This window comes from Euprymna scolopes, chromosome 9, assembly GCF_053919585.1.
Source record: "Euprymna scolopes isolate OS-2025 chromosome 9, ASM5391958v1, whole genome shotgun sequence".
NCBI lineage: Eukaryota > Metazoa > Mollusca > Cephalopoda > Sepiida > Sepiolidae > Euprymna > Euprymna scolopes.
The window spans coordinates 141,560,756-141,581,203 of NC_136490.1; the positions used below are offsets into that span (position 1 = coordinate 141,560,756).

At 33.3% G+C, this 20,448-nt stretch overlaps 1 protein-coding gene across 1 annotated transcript in view; it reads left to right on the top strand.

Moving 5' to 3' along the window:
- Window positions 1–7,215: 7,215 nt before the first annotated feature.
- LOC145284668 (uncharacterized) overlaps window positions 7,216–20,448 on the top strand; it is a 51,260-nt gene continuing 38,027 nt past the window's right edge. Inside the window, exon 1 of the mRNA XM_080133567.1 lies at window positions 7,216–7,434. The gene's annotated coding sequence lies outside the window, so the exon portion shown is untranslated. The remainder of the gene's footprint in view (window positions 7,435–20,448) is intronic.

Consider the following 20,448-nt stretch of genomic DNA (forward strand, 5'->3'; position numbering starts at 1 on the left):
AATGATTATTCATTGAACATTTGAATAGTCAAGTCGCTGCCTGATGATATCTGTTGTTTGATTGAAACAAGTGGCTGTTTGTAGCAGCGGGATGTGAGCATATTTATATAACAATAAACAAGTATTATCAGCTCTTTTTATTGAGCACTATCTAACAACCTCGTTGAATTCACTAGTCCATTACTTTTGAATAAAAAAAAAACCCGAGTATATATATAAAGAAATTATGGCAGTTCGCGTGGTAAATATTACAATATATACATTTTTGATAAAGTGTTCAAAGAAAAATTATTAATTCTTTGCTGATTTTTTTAGTAATATTAACTGTAGAGAACTTGAATGCCTACTTAGTAAAACTAGTAAAACTTGAATGCCTACTGTAAAGAACTTGAATGCCTACCGAAGAAAACTTGAATGCCTACTGGAGAGAACTTGAATGCTTACTGGGGAGAACCTGAATACTTAGTGGAGAAAATTCAAATACCTACTGGAAAGAAGGTAAATGCCTATTAAACACTGCTTTGAGTGTCTTCGGCCCCTCTGTATATGGTTTGTCAAGACAACATTTTTTTATAAGCATAGTTCCTCCTACAAATACACGCTTACAAAATATTCAAAATAACATAGTATTCGAAGCCCAAATAAGATCTTCTAAGTATGGTTATCTCATGATGGCTTGTACGAGAAATGCCGCATCTTTTGCAAATAATATCGCCTTTAGTAGCAGCGCTAAGCTGGGTACTCCACCGGACTAGATGAATTCTTGTCCTGAGATCCTATAAGATCAAGAGAGAAAGGTATACTATAAAACAGTTTGTTGATCAATTAATAATTTTCTTAATCTCTTAGTAAAGAGGTTAAGAAAATTACTCAACGTTTAAGAAATAAAAAACTAATGGAATATTGGAATATCTATGCATTTCATATAGAGATCAAGTGTTAGTGCCAAATAAGAAACCCATTTGCTTTCTAAGAATATCGATTGAAGTAAAAAGAAACAAAAACAATCAAAACATAAACGTAAAAACGCATCGTAAATAATTAATATTGTATACTTACGATATTAATCGATCAGAACTGATATTTAGATACGTCCGCCACTAGTGTAATAGTTGTTTATGCAGTCGAAAAAAAAACACAAAAATAAATTTTATTTAACCTTTTTTTTTTTTTCAATTATACAATAGTTTTTCATGTTTTATTTTCTTTGTTTGTTTGTCAAAATTTTTACAAGTCTTCTTAAGATACGCCCATTTAATTTGCGCGTTTAGCGATACAAATATGTGTTGTGGTGTCTGGCCTTGTCAGGGCCATTTTGGACGACGATAGTGTCTTTGGGTATTGCCAAGAACACCACAGACATTTAATGTGTACAACAGTTTTGTTTTAGCGAAGAAAGAACTTGAAGGATATTTACAGACGTACGTGCATATTAAAATGGTAATAAATGAAACCTTGACGGAATAGAAGGTTCACCAGTTAGCATGTGCTAACTAAAAACATGAAGACTGTTTTGTAAATAATAAGTTAAGAAAAACGAAATTTTATATATAAAAAAAATTTATATTAAAGACACGAATATAAAAGTCATCATGTTCATGATACAAACACGTGTTTGGCGAAGAAAGTTGGGTTAGTAGTCACAAGTCAAAATGTTCCTAGTGTGAATAAAGTGCACATGTAAATAATATGTGAGTATTTAGCAGCGTGGCATTTTGTACGTGTGTGCGTTGGTTTACCTTGTTTATGTTAGTACGTGTATGGCTGCGCGCACGTTAATGGAGTCTTGTATGTGAGTCATTGAGTCAGTTTCGCCTTACCTTCCTCAGCCAAGAGCACGAGACATCGTAGAGAATGCATTCGTGGGATCCTGTTCGATGCGTTCATCTGGAAAAACTGATTTTGCTGACCAGATCCTGTTCGATGCGTTCATCTGGAAAAACTGATTTTGCTGACCAGATTCCATGGAAGTTTCTAACTCCGTACTAGATTGTTCCTTTGACATAGACTTGTTATTTTGAGGCTTAAAACAATTTTCATTGCTTGAAAATATTTTGAGTTAACACGTTCCTGTGAAAACTTACTTGTTTTAGGAAGTGACGAGTATCGTGAATCAAAACAAGGCGGAGAAAGAAGTTAACTTATTCGAGCCATTTGCTTTTTAGCGTTCGCCCGAAACACGTCTCATTCTTACTACAAACGCGACTGCAAACTTAAGCGTGATAGACGTCTGAGTGTGTCCAATCTCTTTACGGAAATGCAAAGACACGTCTATGAATACAGTTAAAACACGTACTTTAAATAGAATGTGCTCTGATAAACTGATAGCACTTGTGTTTCCTCGACATACATACCCCGAGTAACTTTACAAGGAGCAAAAGCCCACCCATTCACTGTTGAAGTCGTTAGATGCCAGAAAACCTTCTTACTCAAATAGTTTCTTCACACGTACTGCTAGACTTTGGAATTCTCTCCTTCTTTCCTGCTTCCCTGGCTGTGTTAACTCGTGGAAGTTTAAATGTAATGTGAACAGACATCTTGTTGCTCAACTCCCTACAGTCCCCTGTTAGACACGATCCGAAATAGTACCCCCGTAAGTTTTACATTGGTTGAAAAGGAGTTTAAAGAGTGAATTGAATTCGTCAGATTTTATTGACTAAAAAGTTTAATGCACAGCATTGAACTAACTGATTATATTTTTAAAAAACATAGTTTTCGTCAAACAATTCAAACGGCTTCTTTTTATTAAATTACATTTCGACCTTTGTGACCAATTGTTATAAGTTTTGCTGTTGGCGAGAAATTCATTTTATTCTTATTTTATTATTATTATTATTTTTTTTTTTTAGACATACGAATGTTTCAATTTTATGGGCAAACAATGAAAGCGAAAGATTATTTGTTTTGTCACAACAATGTATATTTCTGTTTGAAAAAAAAAATCCACTAAAATGAGAGAATTGTCCAATCTTAATAAAAATGTCAGTATTTACTCAGAAATTAAATTTTTAAGCCGTTAAAAACAGAGAAAAATGATATCCCATTGACTTAGAATAAATGCTTTGTGCCAAATTTCTAGAGTAAATGTTGTACTGTAATGACGAATTTCTATTAATCTCGAACCGATTACCATGATACTTAGTTCGCTGCACCGTATCATAACAAAGGTCCCCACAAAATTTCAGCGAGATCTGTCTTTTAGTTTCCGAGAAAAAATGGAACAGAGAGCCATACATACTAAGAGAAATATAATATAGATAAACTAATATGAATATAATATATTTTATTAGGAAATAAATTGACAGATTTTTGTTGATCACTTAAATGACTTTATTTCCCCCCCCCCTCTTCATTTCAAGGACGAAATTCGTTTATTATACTGACAGTCAAAACGCGATGACCACCTTTACAAAGTGATGTCACCCTGAAGATATGAATGAAAAGGTACATTTTAAAGACTACTTTCAGTAAAAAATGATACTAAAAATCGGAAATTAGAATGATTTTTTTAAAAATATTAGTTGTCTTATATATTATTATATATTATTATTATTATTATTATTATTATTATTATTATTATTATTGGTAAATTTTCAGATTAGGTCCACCTCCACAATTTTCTTTTAAATGACGACTTTTAAAGGTTTTCGGCCACGCTGAATACGAAAATCGCCTTGAAATTTTGCAGAAATAATTAGTTATCGAGATATAAAAAGTTGTATTATGCATTGTATTCTTTGGCGGCCATCTTTGTTACGCGCGTAGATTTGTTTATGGAGCGCGCGCACGCGCGTAAAAACGATGGCCGTCAAAGAATACAATGCATAATACAACATTTTATATCTCGATAACTACTTATTTCTGCAAAATTTCGATGCTATTTCCGTATTTAGCATAGTAGAAAACTCATACAAGTCGTCATATAAAAGAAAATTGCGGAGGTGGACCTAATCTAAAAAAATACCTTATTATTATTACTTTCAGGGTGTCATTACTTTGTCATGTATAATGAGTTTATACTATGGCTATAAAACTAGCTGAGGATTGAACCTACAACCATAGTGCTGATAGTCGGCAGTTCTTCCGACGATCGACCCATGGGAGCGGCACTCGTGAATGACCTAAAAAAGAAAAACTTAATGTGGACCTAATCTAAAAAAATACCTTCTTCTTCTTCTTCTTCTTCTTCTTCTTCTTATTATTATTATTATTATTATTATTATTATTATTATTACTACTACTACTACTACTACTACTACTACTACTACAACCACCACCTCAGGGTGTTATTACTTTGTCATGTATAATGAGTTTATACTATGGCTATAAAAAATGTATAATTCGTTCTTGAAATGCAGGTGAGATAAACTTAACAAAATGGCACACGCTCTTAAATGCATTTTTTTTTTCTAGAAGCTGCTTAACAGAATATACCACATCTACGTCCCCGTTCTCGTCTAAAACCAAACTGGGACTCAGGAACAAATATCAGGACAGACGTATTCTGCAAGTCTAATACCACGGTAATTTCTACAATCTTAAGAGTGTCTTTATAATACTTTATATTAACATTAATTAATTAATAAATAATAAACATTTCATTAAGATCGGATAATTTTAATAGATTTGTTTCCATTGGAAGCATCTTTTTTTCTTCTTTTTTTTCTTTTTTCTTCTTTTTTCTTCCTTTTTTTTTTTTTTTTTTTTTTTGAGACAAATAATTATCACTTTCGTTGTTCGTCCCTTATCTTATTTAGTTTTAAACGTTAACATATGTTCCGCTTCTCCAATGTTTTCTTCTGAAATAATATCATTACTAAACCTTTTTAATTCGATAAAAAGAACGGACAAAAGTTATAGCCCGTTGACTTTAAGTAAAAAAGTGATGAGTACATATAGAAGACTGTGTATATGAAACAGAATGAACTTAAAAACACACAATAGTGAATGTGCTGAATAAACCAAATGCGATTACAAACAAAACAGACCTGATTACGTAGCTGTCCACTTATAATTGTGAAGACGCCTTCATTAGGAATATACAGATAAATGGCTCGAACATAAATCAATAACAGTATGGAAAATAAAGAAAAAGTTCTCTAGGGTGTGAAAGTACAAACAGAAAAATTCATCCAAGCGATGAGGCTAGATATGATAATAATCCACACGACAGAAACATCTACCAAGCCGCAGATTTTGCCGCCCCAGCAAGTCACAAACTGAAGATCAAGAAGGCAGGAAAACAAAACAAATGCGTGGAATTTGCCACAGAACTGAAGAGAATATGGTATATAAATAAAAAAAGAAAAGAAAACAATTCCTTATTTCGAAATGTTACAAACAATTCATTCGTTTTTAAACTATTAAAAAATGTTAAAATGGCTGAAACCGAAATGCATTATGGCAGATTTAATTTCATAATTAAATAATCTTTAGTTCTTTGTGGGCTTAATAATATATTTTTTCTAAATAATCGATTAATTAAATCATAGTAAATAATAAAATAATAATGTGTAAGTCACAGATGGACGAGAAGTGTTAATATGTTATTTATATAGAGATTTATAAAGTGGTCTTTCAGTATTTCATCTTCAATAAAAAAAATACCCCTTCTTTTTCACTCTATTTCTTTTTCTTTCTGTGTGTCTTTGTTTCTCTCGATTTATATTTGATCTCTCTCTCTCTCTCTCCCTTTCTTTCTTTGTTTCTCTCTTCTTATTTTTCTTTCTCTTTCTTTCTCTTTCTTTCTCTTAATTTATCTCACTCTTTGCTCCCCTCTCTGTCTCTACCTCTGTCTGTGTGTCTCTCATTCTGTCTCTCTCTCATTCTCTCTCTGTTTCTTTCTCTCTCTCTCTCCCTCTCACCCCCCTCTCTCTCTCTCTCTCTCTCTCTCTCTCTCTATATATATATATATATATATATATATATATATATATATATATATATATATATATATAGTGGTGTAGCTAGAAAGGGGCGGGAATGGGCGGGGAGGGGCGGTCAGTCCGGGTGACAGCAAAGAAGGATTGACACAATGTTAGTAAGGTGACATTTCAGTGAGCAGATCGCCGCCCTGGTGATGTAGCTACGCTACTGTGTGTAATATATATATATATATATATATATATATATATATATATATATATATATATATATATATATATATATATATATATATATATATATATACTAGCAAAAGTACCCGTCGTTGACTGGGTTCAAAAACAGCCTACAGAAAATGGACTTTGATTTATGAAAGTATGATAGGTTATGAAAAAGAACGGTTGTAAAGAGATAGCTTCGAATTTGGGGGTATCAAAACCAAAGCAAAATATGATGAAAGTAAAAATAAAATAGATAAACCCCATAATTTATTATACCATACCTGGTATCACAATATTATCACAATATTTTGTGGATCTATATTAAAAAACCTTGTTAAACTTTGTGACATATTTCCATTATAGGGGGGGGGGGTCAGACGCGAACGAACACCTCATAATTTTATTATACCACATTTCTTCAAACTGAAATATAATTATCAAAGTATACTTACGCAGATAGATATGAAAAGTCTTTATTAAAGTTTGTGCCTATTTCCATTCTATGGAGGCCAGGCGTGAACGCAGACCTCACAATTTTATTATACCATCCCTATTAAAGTTAAAACATACTTATCAGAGTATTATTATGTACATCTATATCAAAAACACTTGTAAACGTTTTTTTTTTTTCTTAATTTTTAAATTTTTTATTTCCATACTTTGTGGACCAGGCGCGTATGCAGACCCCACAATTTTAATGAATCATCATTATGCCAGATCAAACATACCCATTCCTGTGTCTCGATATATCTTCTATCATTATATGTGATCAGTTTTCTATAATAGTCAACCATATAGGAGCCTATTCGTGACCACACACACACACACACAGGCGTTCAGCTTTATATATATATATATATATATATATATATATATATATATATGTGTGTGTGTGTGTGTGTGTGTGTGTGTGTGTGTGTGTGTGTGTGTGTGTGTGTGTGTGTGTATTAAATTGTACCAGCCATGAACGAAAGGCAATCCAGGTGGTCAACGTATATTAATTGTACATTGCATACTGAATTTTGAAGTTAACATTTGAAAATTTGATCGTAATTTTTTATTTGTTTATATTTCAGCATGAAAAGAAGAAAACTTTTGATACCTTCGCATCCGTCTCGTTTTCGAACAATACCATATATTGAAGTACAAATTCGATTTAGAATAAAATACAGAGGTGGGGAAGTTCAGTATTGTAAACATATAGACGACATAAAATACTTTAACAAATAAACAAACGTTATAAAAATAGATTTCTTTACCCTCAAAATCCTGTGAGTACGGTAGCCTGACGTGTCGGTCAGTCGTGTTACTGAAAAGAAGAAACCGACGTGTAAGTAAATCATTATTCGTTTTTCTTTTTACTTATCTTATATCGATAAGTAAGATTTCGCCATTAGATTAGTTGTATCAAAAGAAAATTAAAACAGAATGGGGATATTGTTGCTATTTGTAAAGTATATAAATTGAAGTAGAAAAGCACCATGGAATTTCCACGGAGTCTCGTTATTGTTTATTATTATGTATGCGCATAAAACAAAAATGATTAGAATCACCGAGGAGCCTCTATTCTATAAAAGAACCAGAAACCATATAGAAGGAGATGCCGATGCCCCTTTCAGTCTCGAAAGATAATGGATACCCCCGTAAAGGGCAGCTGCGCATGTAATTGTGAGACAAGAGTTGCGCAATCCTCAACCACGCGTCTCCTACATTGGCACTGCTTGATTCCAGTGGCAAGGAGAAGTCCAGGACGACTGGAAACAGTGCCGAGATAAGCAGAGAGCACATACAGCACCTGGAAGTCCTAAATGGTCACCCATTTTAGTACTGACCAGGCTCAACGTTGCTTTATTATACGGCACGTTGACACACCGGTTCCCATTAGATCACCGAAGTCAAGCAACGTAGAAGGAGACATGTATTAGGTAGGAGTGTGCACCTTTATACTTCTTGTCTTTTTATGGCTGTGAATATTCTGGATTGATGACCATCTCATTGGGTCATTTTTACTGTTTTTTTAGTCGTGGTGAGTTGCGATTTCAACCGAGTGTTTCCCTCGGTCATAAATCATCAGAATGTAGACCATTATTGAGGTACTTTGTTCCCTATTGGCTGAAGTGTATGATTCTGTGTTCTGTGCGATTCTACCACGTCCACCCTCCCAGGCTTTATCTTCTCATCTTTTAAGAAAGTTTTAATGTAATGCTTATCCCTTGAAGCGCCTGTATAGTGGAATGTTGATTGAACCATCCAGACATTTTTTGCAGGCCATATTGCTATTCCTTTAGAGCTCAGGCTTTTCAAATTCCATTTTCCTGGCCTTTTTTCACATCCTCTTATCATGTGAGAGAGATAAGCATATAGGTGATATCGGTTTTATTCTCAACGCCCAAGAGGCCGCAAGATGACCCAGTGTTGTTGCTTTTTTTTTTTTTTTTTTTTTACATAGGAGTCATTATTTATGAGAAAGTTCTCTCCGATTCTCTTTTCTCTGGTTTTGATCACGTAGTACAATAGGGAAAAAGGTGGCTGTTAATACTAACGCATCTAAAAACCAAGCTTCTATCTTTACATCATCAACGCTCTGATCCTCGTCTGGCATCAATTAAATTGAATAGCTCTCGTCCTGGGGAGGCTCTATGTTTTGACAAGCTTCTGGATCTTACCTCTACTCCTGATCTGAAATGAAACACGTACATTAAATCTGATGCCAAAGTTGCTGGAAAAATGGTGGGATTGTTCTACTACTCCAGTAGATGCAATTCTTTACCTATATAGAAGCCAGGTACGTCCAAGGATGGAGTACTGTTGCCACATCTAGACAGGAACAACTCGAAACACTCTTTTCTGCGTCGACAGAGTTCAAAATATACTTCGTTGGCTAGTGAGGATGCTCTTTTCTCTTCCCTGCAACCTCTCTCCCACAGAAGAGACGTTGCGATCCTGTCTCTGCTTTATCGTTATTTTCATAGCAAGTGCTCGTTTGAGCTTCAATCTATGGTTCCCCCATCCAAACTTTCACGAAAAACACTCGTCTAGCTGAAATAATTTTCCCCACTTTTATCTGTGCTTAAACCTAAACGTAGATTCCATTAAGGAAGCTTCTTTCTTAGAACTGCACGCCTGCAGAACTCTCTTCCGTTTGTCTGCTTTACAGCTGACTACAATTTGGTAGTCTTCAAGTCCAACGTAAACAAATTCTTGATGAATCATCCCCTAATTTTCATTACTAACGATTGCTACGATATTATCCCATTGACTATTGTACACTCATTAACCCTTATCCTCGAGTGGCTTCTAGACCTTGATAAGTGATAACTCCTATTTAAAAAGGTCTGAAGGCCACTCGAGGATAAGGGTTAATTGTACAGTAGTTAATGGGTGTAAATTGGTCAGTGAGACAACACCTTAATGATCGGTTGTGGTGGAAATTAGGTAAAATTTGATCATTGAAAAGTACGGTTCAACAAAAACTTGTTTACATTGGTCTTGAAAACGACCATGTTGTAGTCAGCTGAAAAGTATCCCCGCGTCATAAGTTCCACGAGATGTCAATTCTAAGAAATTAACTTTGGAATTTGCGATTAGTTTTGGGCACAGATATAGAGGAAATTGTTGAGAGTGGTTTTAACTAGACGAATGTTTTTGTAAATGTTTTGCAGGGGGGGGGCATAGATTGAAGCTCAGTCGAGCATGAAAATAACGATCGAGCAGAGAGACTCGCACGTCTCTTCTGTGGGAAAGAGGTTGTGAAAAGGAGAATGGACATCGTGTACTAGATTCGAAGAATGTAAATAAATCTCAACAGCCACAAAAAAAAAAAAAAGAAATATGCAAACTTTTTTCTGAATAAACACCTGTTGGTTCTTTTCTAGAATAGAGGCCCCCTCGATAATACTGTTTACATTTGGTTTAGATGCAGCAAATAAGATGGATTCGGTCAAAAGAAACTGGAATGCAATTATTGTTCCCAATGGCAATGGCGAGCGAAACATTTTCAAATTGCTGCTTAAAGTTGACATAAAGTATTCTAAACCTTATTTGTTCTTCTAATACACTAAATCATTTCATGTTTGTGCGTACGTTATCATACATGCGACTTGGGGCCGCTTGTGAAATTAATATTCTCCTGACACTTCCTCCTTTAGAGAAAGCCGGTTTAATCAACGTAGAGTAAAAACCGACCGACACACATAAAAAAAAATGAGATCAGATCGTCCAGGTGTTTGGTTATTAATCTGATGTCGCTAAGGTAGAAAAATTCTGACTTTACTCATTTTAAAATTGTTCCAAAATCAAACTCTAATTTATATAATAACAACAACAACAGTGAACGCACACGTGTCCGTCACATTTCAATAATCAGGTATGTAATTTTGTTTTTATGGTTAAGAAAGAGGCTTAATCTTGATAGTAACTGATAATAATAAAAATGAAAGTATAAAATAATCATGTACACCAATTTAAATGTAATGAGGAAAAAGATAGAAGCTTGTCTTTTTGTTTACATGCATACGTGATAATAGCAAATAATATAAGGTTATGTGCATACGCCACATGCTTGAGAACAAAATTCTGCCAGTTATCACGGGTTTCAGATTAGGGTAATGAGTTTGTGTGTGTGTGTGTGTGTGTGTGTGTGTGTGTGTGTGTGTGTGTGTGTGTGTGTGTGTGTGTGTGTGTTTGCTTGACGAGTGCTTTAGCAGATTATATACTGGGTAAGTATACAGCTCGGCAAAATCTGCATATTTTTACTATTCTCTCACAGCAGGAGGAGTCTGCCTTCTGGTTGTCAAAAGTGACCTTCTGTGGAGCAGCAATGTTCTCTTTGCTGAGGCATCCGTTCGTTGATGATAAGAAATAAAAGAAACCGTAAAGAATTTATTAGAATTTTTTAGATGAGGATTTATCACTTGCATTATTTGGATTATTCGGACTACTGCTCTCATCTTGAGTGATATTTTCACAACGTTTAAGTGTATCTTGTTGAACTTGGAAATCTTTCTGTCCGACTTGGAAATCTTTCTGTCGAACTCGGAAATTCTTCTGTCGAACTTGGATATCTTTCTGTCAAACTCTGGAATCTTTCTGCCGAACTCGGAAATCTTTCTGTCGAACTCATAAATTCTTCTGTCGAACTTGGAAATCTTTCTGTCAAACTCGGAAATTCTTTTGTTGAACTTGGAAGTTTTTCTGCCGAACTTGGGAATTCTTCTGTCGAACTCTAGAATCTTTCTGTCGAACTCTGGGATCTTTCTGTAGAACTCGGAAATCTTTCTGCCCAACTCCGAAATTCTTCTGTCGAACTCGGAAATCTTTCTGCTGAACTCGGGAATCTTTCTGTCGAGCTCGGAAATCTTTCTGCTGAACTCGGAAATCTTTCTGTCGAACTCGGAAATCTTTCTGCTGAACTCGGGAATCTTTCTGTCAAACTAGGAAATCTTTCTGTCTAACTCTGGAATCTTTCTGTCGAGCTCTGGTGTCTGGAATTTCGAACGGAACCTTTTATTTAAACCGGGAGTGTAACATGATCTCGTTCCGTCATCCATGATTGGGTAGAAGTCCCAAGTAATTCTCAATTATATTTTGAGTGTCGTCCGCACGGAGGCGTAAACCTTCAACCTCCAGAAGAGTGTAACTTATAACTGAATTTGTGAAGCACTTTATTCACGACGCCACGGGTCAGTCTGAAATTCCGAGTTCGCCAGAACGATTCTCGCGTTCAACAGGATACACCCGAAGAAGATCTGAAATTACATTGACCGAAACGTTGTGAAAATAAAACTCAAGGTGAGAACAATAATGCAAAGAATACGAAAAGTCGATTTTGTTCAAGGTTTACTCCTCCAGATTCTTCATCTTCTTTTTAGTTCCACACAAATAAACAGGCTTTTGGATTATGAATTGGATTATAAATTGGATTATACATTGGATTATAACTTCTAACAAACAATTACTTTCGGCATTAGATTTTAAAGGCTTCAAAATCACATTCGAACTTTCCACGTTTGTTTTCATTAATATACTAGCATGAAGATTCGACGTTGTCCCGGATTTATTAAAAAATCCTTCTTTTTTTTTATTATGTCCATAACACCATATAACTTTTACTGTTACTGTCGCCCCCTATCTCACCCGTCATTTCGCACCTAATATAGGCAAAAGAAACTGAAAATAAGCGAAATCTGTATTAGTATATCATGCATATGATTTAAATTTGAAATGTTAAGGGTGTTCTGTTCCATAGTTCGAGCAGAAACGGGGTACATAGACATTTGGCACATTTAGAGAAACGTATAGATTCTAGACAACTTCCAATATATTCCAAATAATAACGTTACTGTTTCAGCACGGTCCGCAAACTGCGCAAGTACATTTTTAATTAAAATTACCATACGATGACGGTTATCGGTTATAATTATATTTTTCCTTAATTTTTACACTTATTATTATTATTATTATTATTATTATTATTATTATTATTATTATTATTATTATTATTACATTTAACAATACTTCTATAAACGATATTATTATTCACGAAATTATTATATAGCGGTCAATTAATTTTGTTTTAACAATTGCAATTATTATTTGTGTCTAATAATTATGTAATACTAGACTACTCATGACCCGTTGGGTCAGTATGTTATGTTAGCTAGGGAATTCATGTATGAGCGGGACACTTGTGACGTAAGGAAAATAGTTTGTTTTTTGAAATAACAGAAACATTTCTATGAAAGTATATTGAAATGAAAAATCACGGAGGGATCACTCAAACATGAAAAAATCCTCCTTATTCGTGTAAAGTTACCTATTCTTCCGAATAATCGCTCAAAAATCGAAAATTAAACATGATTTTCCTACGAATCGAACACCGACGAAAGTCATTTAGCAGCAAAAATGCACATGAACCTACCGATGAGAAATATAAGAATGAAAACCCCATATTGGAATCCTTCAACCAAGTTATAGAAACTTAAAATCTAACAAAAAATAATTAATAAAACCTGAAGCAAAAAAATAAAACCTAAATAAATAAAATAAAATAAAACTAATATTGAAACAGATTAGTAAATGTGTAAAAAAAATTCACCGTTCTCACACAAGTATTTTGTATCTAGAAATGTAAACAAAAAATAAAAAAGAAGGAAGGAATAAAGGAAAAGGAACGGATAGAGAGTAGTAGTAGTAGTAGTAGTAGTAGTAGTAGTAGTAGTAGTAGTAGTAGTAGTAGTGTTACAGAATGGATTGAGAGAGAGAGAGAGAGAGAGAGAGAGGTGAGTAAACGTGGAGTGTAGACACGTTTACCAGAACCGAGGGTCAGCTGACCAGATTACGTATGAGTGACGTGGTGAGGTTGGCTAGAACTGGAGACTGGATTTGGACTTTGAACTGGGGGTGGGGGACGCTGACGTGTTCAAAGCAAGCAAGATTCACTTCCATATTCTGTGTCGACATCTGGAAGGTAAATAAAAAACTATAAAACCGATTCATCGTCTTGGAGTGATAAATCTTCGTCTAACAGGTACCAGTCTCCCTCCAAGAGAAGATGAATTCCAGATAGATCAATATCGACGACACATGAAGTAAGCTATGTCGAAGAAAATGCATGTAACACACACACAAAAGCATATGAACAATTAGATATGAACACACACAACCGCATATGAAACTAGACGATCATACGCACACGGAATTCTTTTATGACACGCATAATCTCCTTTCATTCTAGTAATAATCATTCCATGACAACAAATACAATTATGGTCCTCCCCTTTTATGTTATACACCAAACGTCAATTTGGCGCCCCTCTATGATAACCCTAGTGATAACTTCAATGATAACGCTATGTAACAGTAGTAGTAGTAGTAGTAGTAGTCTTGGCTTTGCTACAATTATTCTTATGTTTGTCAACGGGTTAATGTAGTTTAGTTGTAAGAAAATAGCGACAGTATAGTTGTAATAAAGAATAGTTGCAAAACACCCTCACTCTTCCCATGTTAAATAATAATTTCGAAATAATAACGTTAATATTTCAGTGCGCAGGTCAAAATCTGCAAAAGAAGCGATTTGTGTTTACTTGTTTACGTTGTTATGGGTTAATGTTTATGCACGCATGCGCAACCGGATGTCGTAAACCGGAAATCGTAAATCGTTACAAGGCAATTTGAGTTTTATAATTATATAGATTTATTAATAGGGTATGTAGCCAGGAGTTATCACACTTTGGTCTAAATTAGGCACTGTGGAGTATTATATCATTATAATATTTTTATTTATAACTTTGGGAAAATCAGATCATACCGTATCACTAGACAAATACTTAACGTAATTAAATCTATAATAATATCAAAAGAAAACCTTCTTAACAAACGTCAGGAAGTAATTCAAAATTGTTTGCATAAATCAAAATATGTATTCTCGCGATTAAAACCAGATTAGTAAAATTAAATTGAAATGAAATTCACATACTTACAAGTAAAGTTAATTTTGATTTATAGTGACTAAAATGTAAATAATGTTGAGAATAAAAATGAAAATAATAAATTTAAAGTAATAGTAAAGGTTAGGTAATCAATTAAATCTAAATTAAATATAACAATGATTTTAAGGATAATGTAATCAGTAAATAAAAAGGGAAAAATATGAATGTTTAGTTTGTACTTCTTAGTATGAATTCAAATTATCATGTTAGGATATAATACTAATGCTATTAAATTCTATAATAGTAATTTATAAGTGGTTTAATTAGATGTAATAAGTCACCCACGGACTTAAATAAAACATGATTTTGGGGAAAATATATACGTATATATGTATATATATATGTGTGTATATATATACATATATATATATGTGTATATATGTATCGGTGTGTATATATGTGTGTGTATGTATATGTATATGTATATGTATATGCATGTGTATGTGTATGTATTTGTGTGTATATGTTTGTGTATGTATATATATGTGTGTGTGTATGTGACTACCTTAATTGCATAATTTAAGTATTTTCCATATGAATATAAATATTTTATATAAATATAATTAGCTAATGAAAATAAACAAAATAAATACAACTTTACAAACTTGTTATATAGGTATAATGCATTTAGATAATGATAGCATATAGGATGGCAAAATATATCTAAATTAATATTTAATATGAACAATGAAGGTAAGTATGTTAATATATTACACATAATATATTACTTTAATGTGGAGTGATAAAAATAAAATAAAATAAATAAAAAATTAAAACAAACAAATAAACAAGCAAACACAAAAATAATAATAATATAAAAATAAAATAAAATAAATAAATAAATAAAATAAAAGAGAGTACATCTATATTATACCATTAGGAGTGGAGGAAGAATTAAATATTAAATTAGTATAGGGAATAGAAATGGATCATGCTATTATTACTTAGATTAATTGTAATGATGGTAATTTACGGATTAGGAATAAATAAATAAATAAATAATTAAAAAAAATAAATACATAGATAAATACATGGTAATAATCATAATATTTATAGTAGTACGACTTCAAATATTGATCTAAAAATAAAATATATATGATGCAACAAGTTGATTAAAAATTAATTGCAAAGTAGTTTTAAATGTATAAGCCAAATGCTTGATTGTTAGAATGAATGTAAAAATCAATGCTACAGTTATAATAAAATATATCTATTGTAAATCTACTAAGACAAACTATATATTTTTAATATATATATACTCATAAAATTAACGTCTATAACTTCATTTCGGCAATGTTAGTTAAATTTCATCAAAAACATAAATAACAAAAAAACTAAAAAAAACTATGCGTACACAATTTGAATTAATAAATTTATTGATTATTAAATAGAACATTTTGGTAGAAGATTCACGAATTAATTAAAATTGTTAGTACGAATAGTTGATTTTCTTTCTTTTGTATTTTAGTTTAGTTTCGTATATACAAACATATAATATTTTATAATTTATTGATATTATTTTCATAAGTATGTATACATAACTTAGAATTAAATAAATTTATTAATTATTAAATAAAACATTTTTGTAAAAGATTCATGAATTAATTAAAACTGTTAGTACGAATAGTTGCTTTTTCTTTCTTTTGTAGCTTAGTTTAGTTTCGTATATACAAACATATATTTTATAATTTGTTAGAAGATATTTAATAATTGGGTAGAGGATTCATGAATTAATTAAAATTGGTAGTACGAATAGTTGGGTTTAATGACTTTGTTTGATAAAAATTCAATATGGCGTATGAAAAAAGGTTACTGCAGCTTCTTATCCAATTTTCGGATTTTCACCATGTCAAATCACATTTCAATTTCTTTTGACACGTTGATTGTTGCTGTTTCTTCTGATGAGTTAAGGGAATAATAGATTCACTTATTGATACAATAATTAAGTGATTGATTTTGCGCTACGAAAACAAATACTGTCAAGAATTGTATATATCGACTGATTTAAAGGAATAAATTATAAGATGGTTAACATCATGAATTTTTTAATATAAATTTTTGTCATTTATTCTGTCTCTCTCTCTGTCTCTGTCTCTCTTTCTCTCTCTCTCTCTATATATATATATATATATATATATATATGCATATATATATATGTGTGTGTGTATAGGTATATATATCTATGTATAGATATACGGATATATATTCATGTATATACACACGCACACACACACACACACACACACACACATATATATATATATATATATATATATATATATATATATATATAAGTTTCGTGGTTAAATTTTAAATTCTGAAAAAAACAACATATAGAGACATATATTCGATTTAAGAATTTATTGTTTGACAAAAGGAATATATAGGAGGGGTTATTTAAATTTCCTTAATCCATGGATTTTCAACAATGGATCATATCATCAGAGGAAATGAAATGCGGTTAGCAAAATGTTCAGCTGCAAATGGACAGTAATTTTGCTTTTCAGCAGAATTATTGAAAATAGTTTTTTGAGTAGTTGTGGATAATTATATGGAAAAAATTATACGAAAAGAGAAGTTGATACAACCTGGGTAACCCATTATCGGAAGGAGTTCAATGTCGTTCGTGGTTATAAATCCAGGTAGGCAGAAAATAGACCCAGGTGAGAAAGTAAGTAATATTCCCATCAGGATTTTGCATCTGAATGCTATCAGTGTCTTATATATATATATATATATATATATATATATATATATATATATATATATATATATATATATATATATACCAAGTTAAAGGCATTCAAGAGGGAAAACTCATAGATTTAAAACGAGGTTATTAAGTGCTCAATAAAGAAGAGGAAAATGTGATATTTTTATTTATATAGATAAATATTGAACATCTTAATGTTTCGGATAATTGGTTGGCAACAATCAAAAGTCCTCCTCAGGCGACATAATAAATCTTATGTACCGATGAAGGCATCTGGTTCTCAAATGGAAGAAATATAAAAATAAATAAATAAAATAAATAAGTTAGAATGCTAAATTTAAATGGGAGGGGTGGTTTGTCTATATAAATAATAATATTACACACACACACACACACACACACACACACACACACACATATATATATATATATATATATATATATATATATATATATATATATATATATATATGAGACCGATACTGCACCAACCACACCGGGTGTCCTTAACCTCGTCGGATTCCACCCGATATGACAGGTGTTCTTTCGATTGTACATTGTCCCGTCACAAGTTGGCCTGTTGATCGTTTTTACCAACTGTGTTTTCATGGTGGTGCGCTTTGCCTCTCGATCGAATCGGCTCCTACCCTGTGTACATCAATCACTCCGCTGGTCTTTGCGGCTTGCTGCAAAATGAAGAGTCCTCACCACAAACAAACAGAACTCCGGGTTATAACAATAACACACTATTTTTTTTTAAATTACATTTTCACCCCAAACAAGGCAAATTGCCACTACTATCAGGGGCAACAACTACTTGAGTACTATGTAGGGATTTGGGCAGCTAGATGTCGGTTCACGTTACACTTGAACTTCTGCACATCAGTATTGTTGGGGAAGCAGGGACCTGGAATGGAATTCCAAAGTCTAGCGGTTCTGGGGAAGAAAATATTGGAGTGGAAAGATCTTTTACATCTAGGGATCTCTACAGTGTGGGGGTGGGATTTAGCAGCCTGTCGGGTTTGTCGAGGGTGCTCACGTCGTAGGGACACAAGTGATTGCAGTTCGTCAGAGCATTCACCACTAAAATACTTGTAGAAAAGGCAGAGGGATGCAACATTTCGTCGATGGGACAGAGGCTGAAGCTTAGATGCCAGTTCAGGGCCTATCTGGTTTGCGACTCTTTTGAACCTTGTCGAGGAGCGAGAGACTAGTAGCAGATGCACCAGCCCAGATGTGACAGCAATACTCCATACATGGGCGAATGGTGGCCTTACAGAGGTACAGGATACTTTCGGATGTTAGTAGTTTTCTAGCATGGTAGAGAGAGAGAGCCCACCTTTCTTGCAGTGGCCCTGGCAATGCCTTCAATGTAATTGTTCCAACTCATGTTTCCTGTGAACGTTAGACCAAGGAGTTTGAAAGATGTACTCTCAGATAAAGAGTCGTTGTCAAATGCTATAGGTGGTAGAGAGGGTTTCTTGTAATTATTGAATGAAACTAGTTTAGTCTTGGCGACATTGAACGTGACCATCCATTTTTGTCCCCATTCCACTACAGATTGGAGGTCTTCCTCTAGTGTATCTGCCATTTATTTAGAAATGTGTTCATTCGTCTTCCTGTCGTGCCTGCCATAGAGTGTAGTGTCATCAGCATATATACCCATCTCAGAGGCAATTTTGTCAGGGAGGTCATTTATGAATATCAGGAACAATAGAGGTCCAAGGATAGACCCCTGGGGCACTCCCGCCTTTATATCATATCGTTTAGATGTACGACCGTCGAGGACAACCTGGATATTTATTAATTTCATTACTTCATAGCAGCTACTGTCTAAATTGAGGTGACTGACTCTAGCAGTGAAACGATGTAAGATCAGACCAGTAAAGTCACAGATTTCCCATTAACACAGGCTAATTAACATCATAACATGGCTCCCAAATCCGGAGCTCTTGACCAGCTCAGCCGTTCAGTTTGCTAGCTACGACTCTACTCTTTTTAGAATTCCGTTTTCTAAAAATCCAACTCCTTTTCCCCACGTCTCCTTCAGAGAGTGGTTACAAACACCCTTTCTTTCTTCCTCTTAAAGCTTACCCTTCGCCTTGTCCACTCAACACCTCTCTCTCTCTTTCTCTCTCTCTCTCTCTCTCTCTCTCTCTCTCTCTGTTCCCCTAATTTCTACTCCTCCTGTTCGAACTTATCTCTACCAAAATTTTTAACCCTCATTTGCACTGAGGTTTTTACTTGTTATCAAATTAGGAGTGATTAGTCATTCCAGATCGAACAATGCTTGGCGACCCTTACCCTTGACCCCCATTCTAGGTTTTCAGCCTTAATCAGCTAAGGATCTCTGGATCTCTTCATACCTCTCAACAGAGTTTTAAAAACAACCTTTCATGTTAACACATATATAACGACAATGAGATAAAAACAATTATTATTTGTTTTTTCTCTTTCTGACAAAATCCCATAGACATTTCTGTTTTGTCCCAATCAGACATCAACACCCCCTCTTCTGCCCTCTCTTCCTCTAAACCGTCCGGTCAAACACCCCCTCTCACCGCAATATGCACCTCGCTACATGCATTCATGACACGAGTAATGTCACACATGTATATATATATATATATATACATACTTGTTTATTGTTATATAAACATGCTCACATCCCGCTGCTACAAATAGCCACTTGTTTCAATCAAACAACAGATATCATCAGGCAGCGACTTGACTATTCAAAAGTTCAATGAATAATGGATTTTTATTTTAGGTAGGAACACTTTAAAAGTTGGAGTTAAAAAACTTAAAACACAGAACTTTAATTATAAGATGTAAAGAGGGAGGGGCAATTTAAATAAAGTTAAAAGATTATAATGGAGAGAGAGTGATTAAGAAGAGAAAAAAAAGGAATAGAGAAAGAAATAGAGAAAGAAAATAGAGAGAAATATATATATATATATATATATATATATATATATATATATATATATATATATATATATAATATGGAGAAAAAAAGAAAAAAGATATAAATGGTTATTATAAAGAGAATAAGGACTAGAAGGGAAAGGAAAGAATGATGAGATCTAAATTATAGAGAGAAAGAGAGAAAGTAAGAATTTGACAGTATATAGAAAAAGAA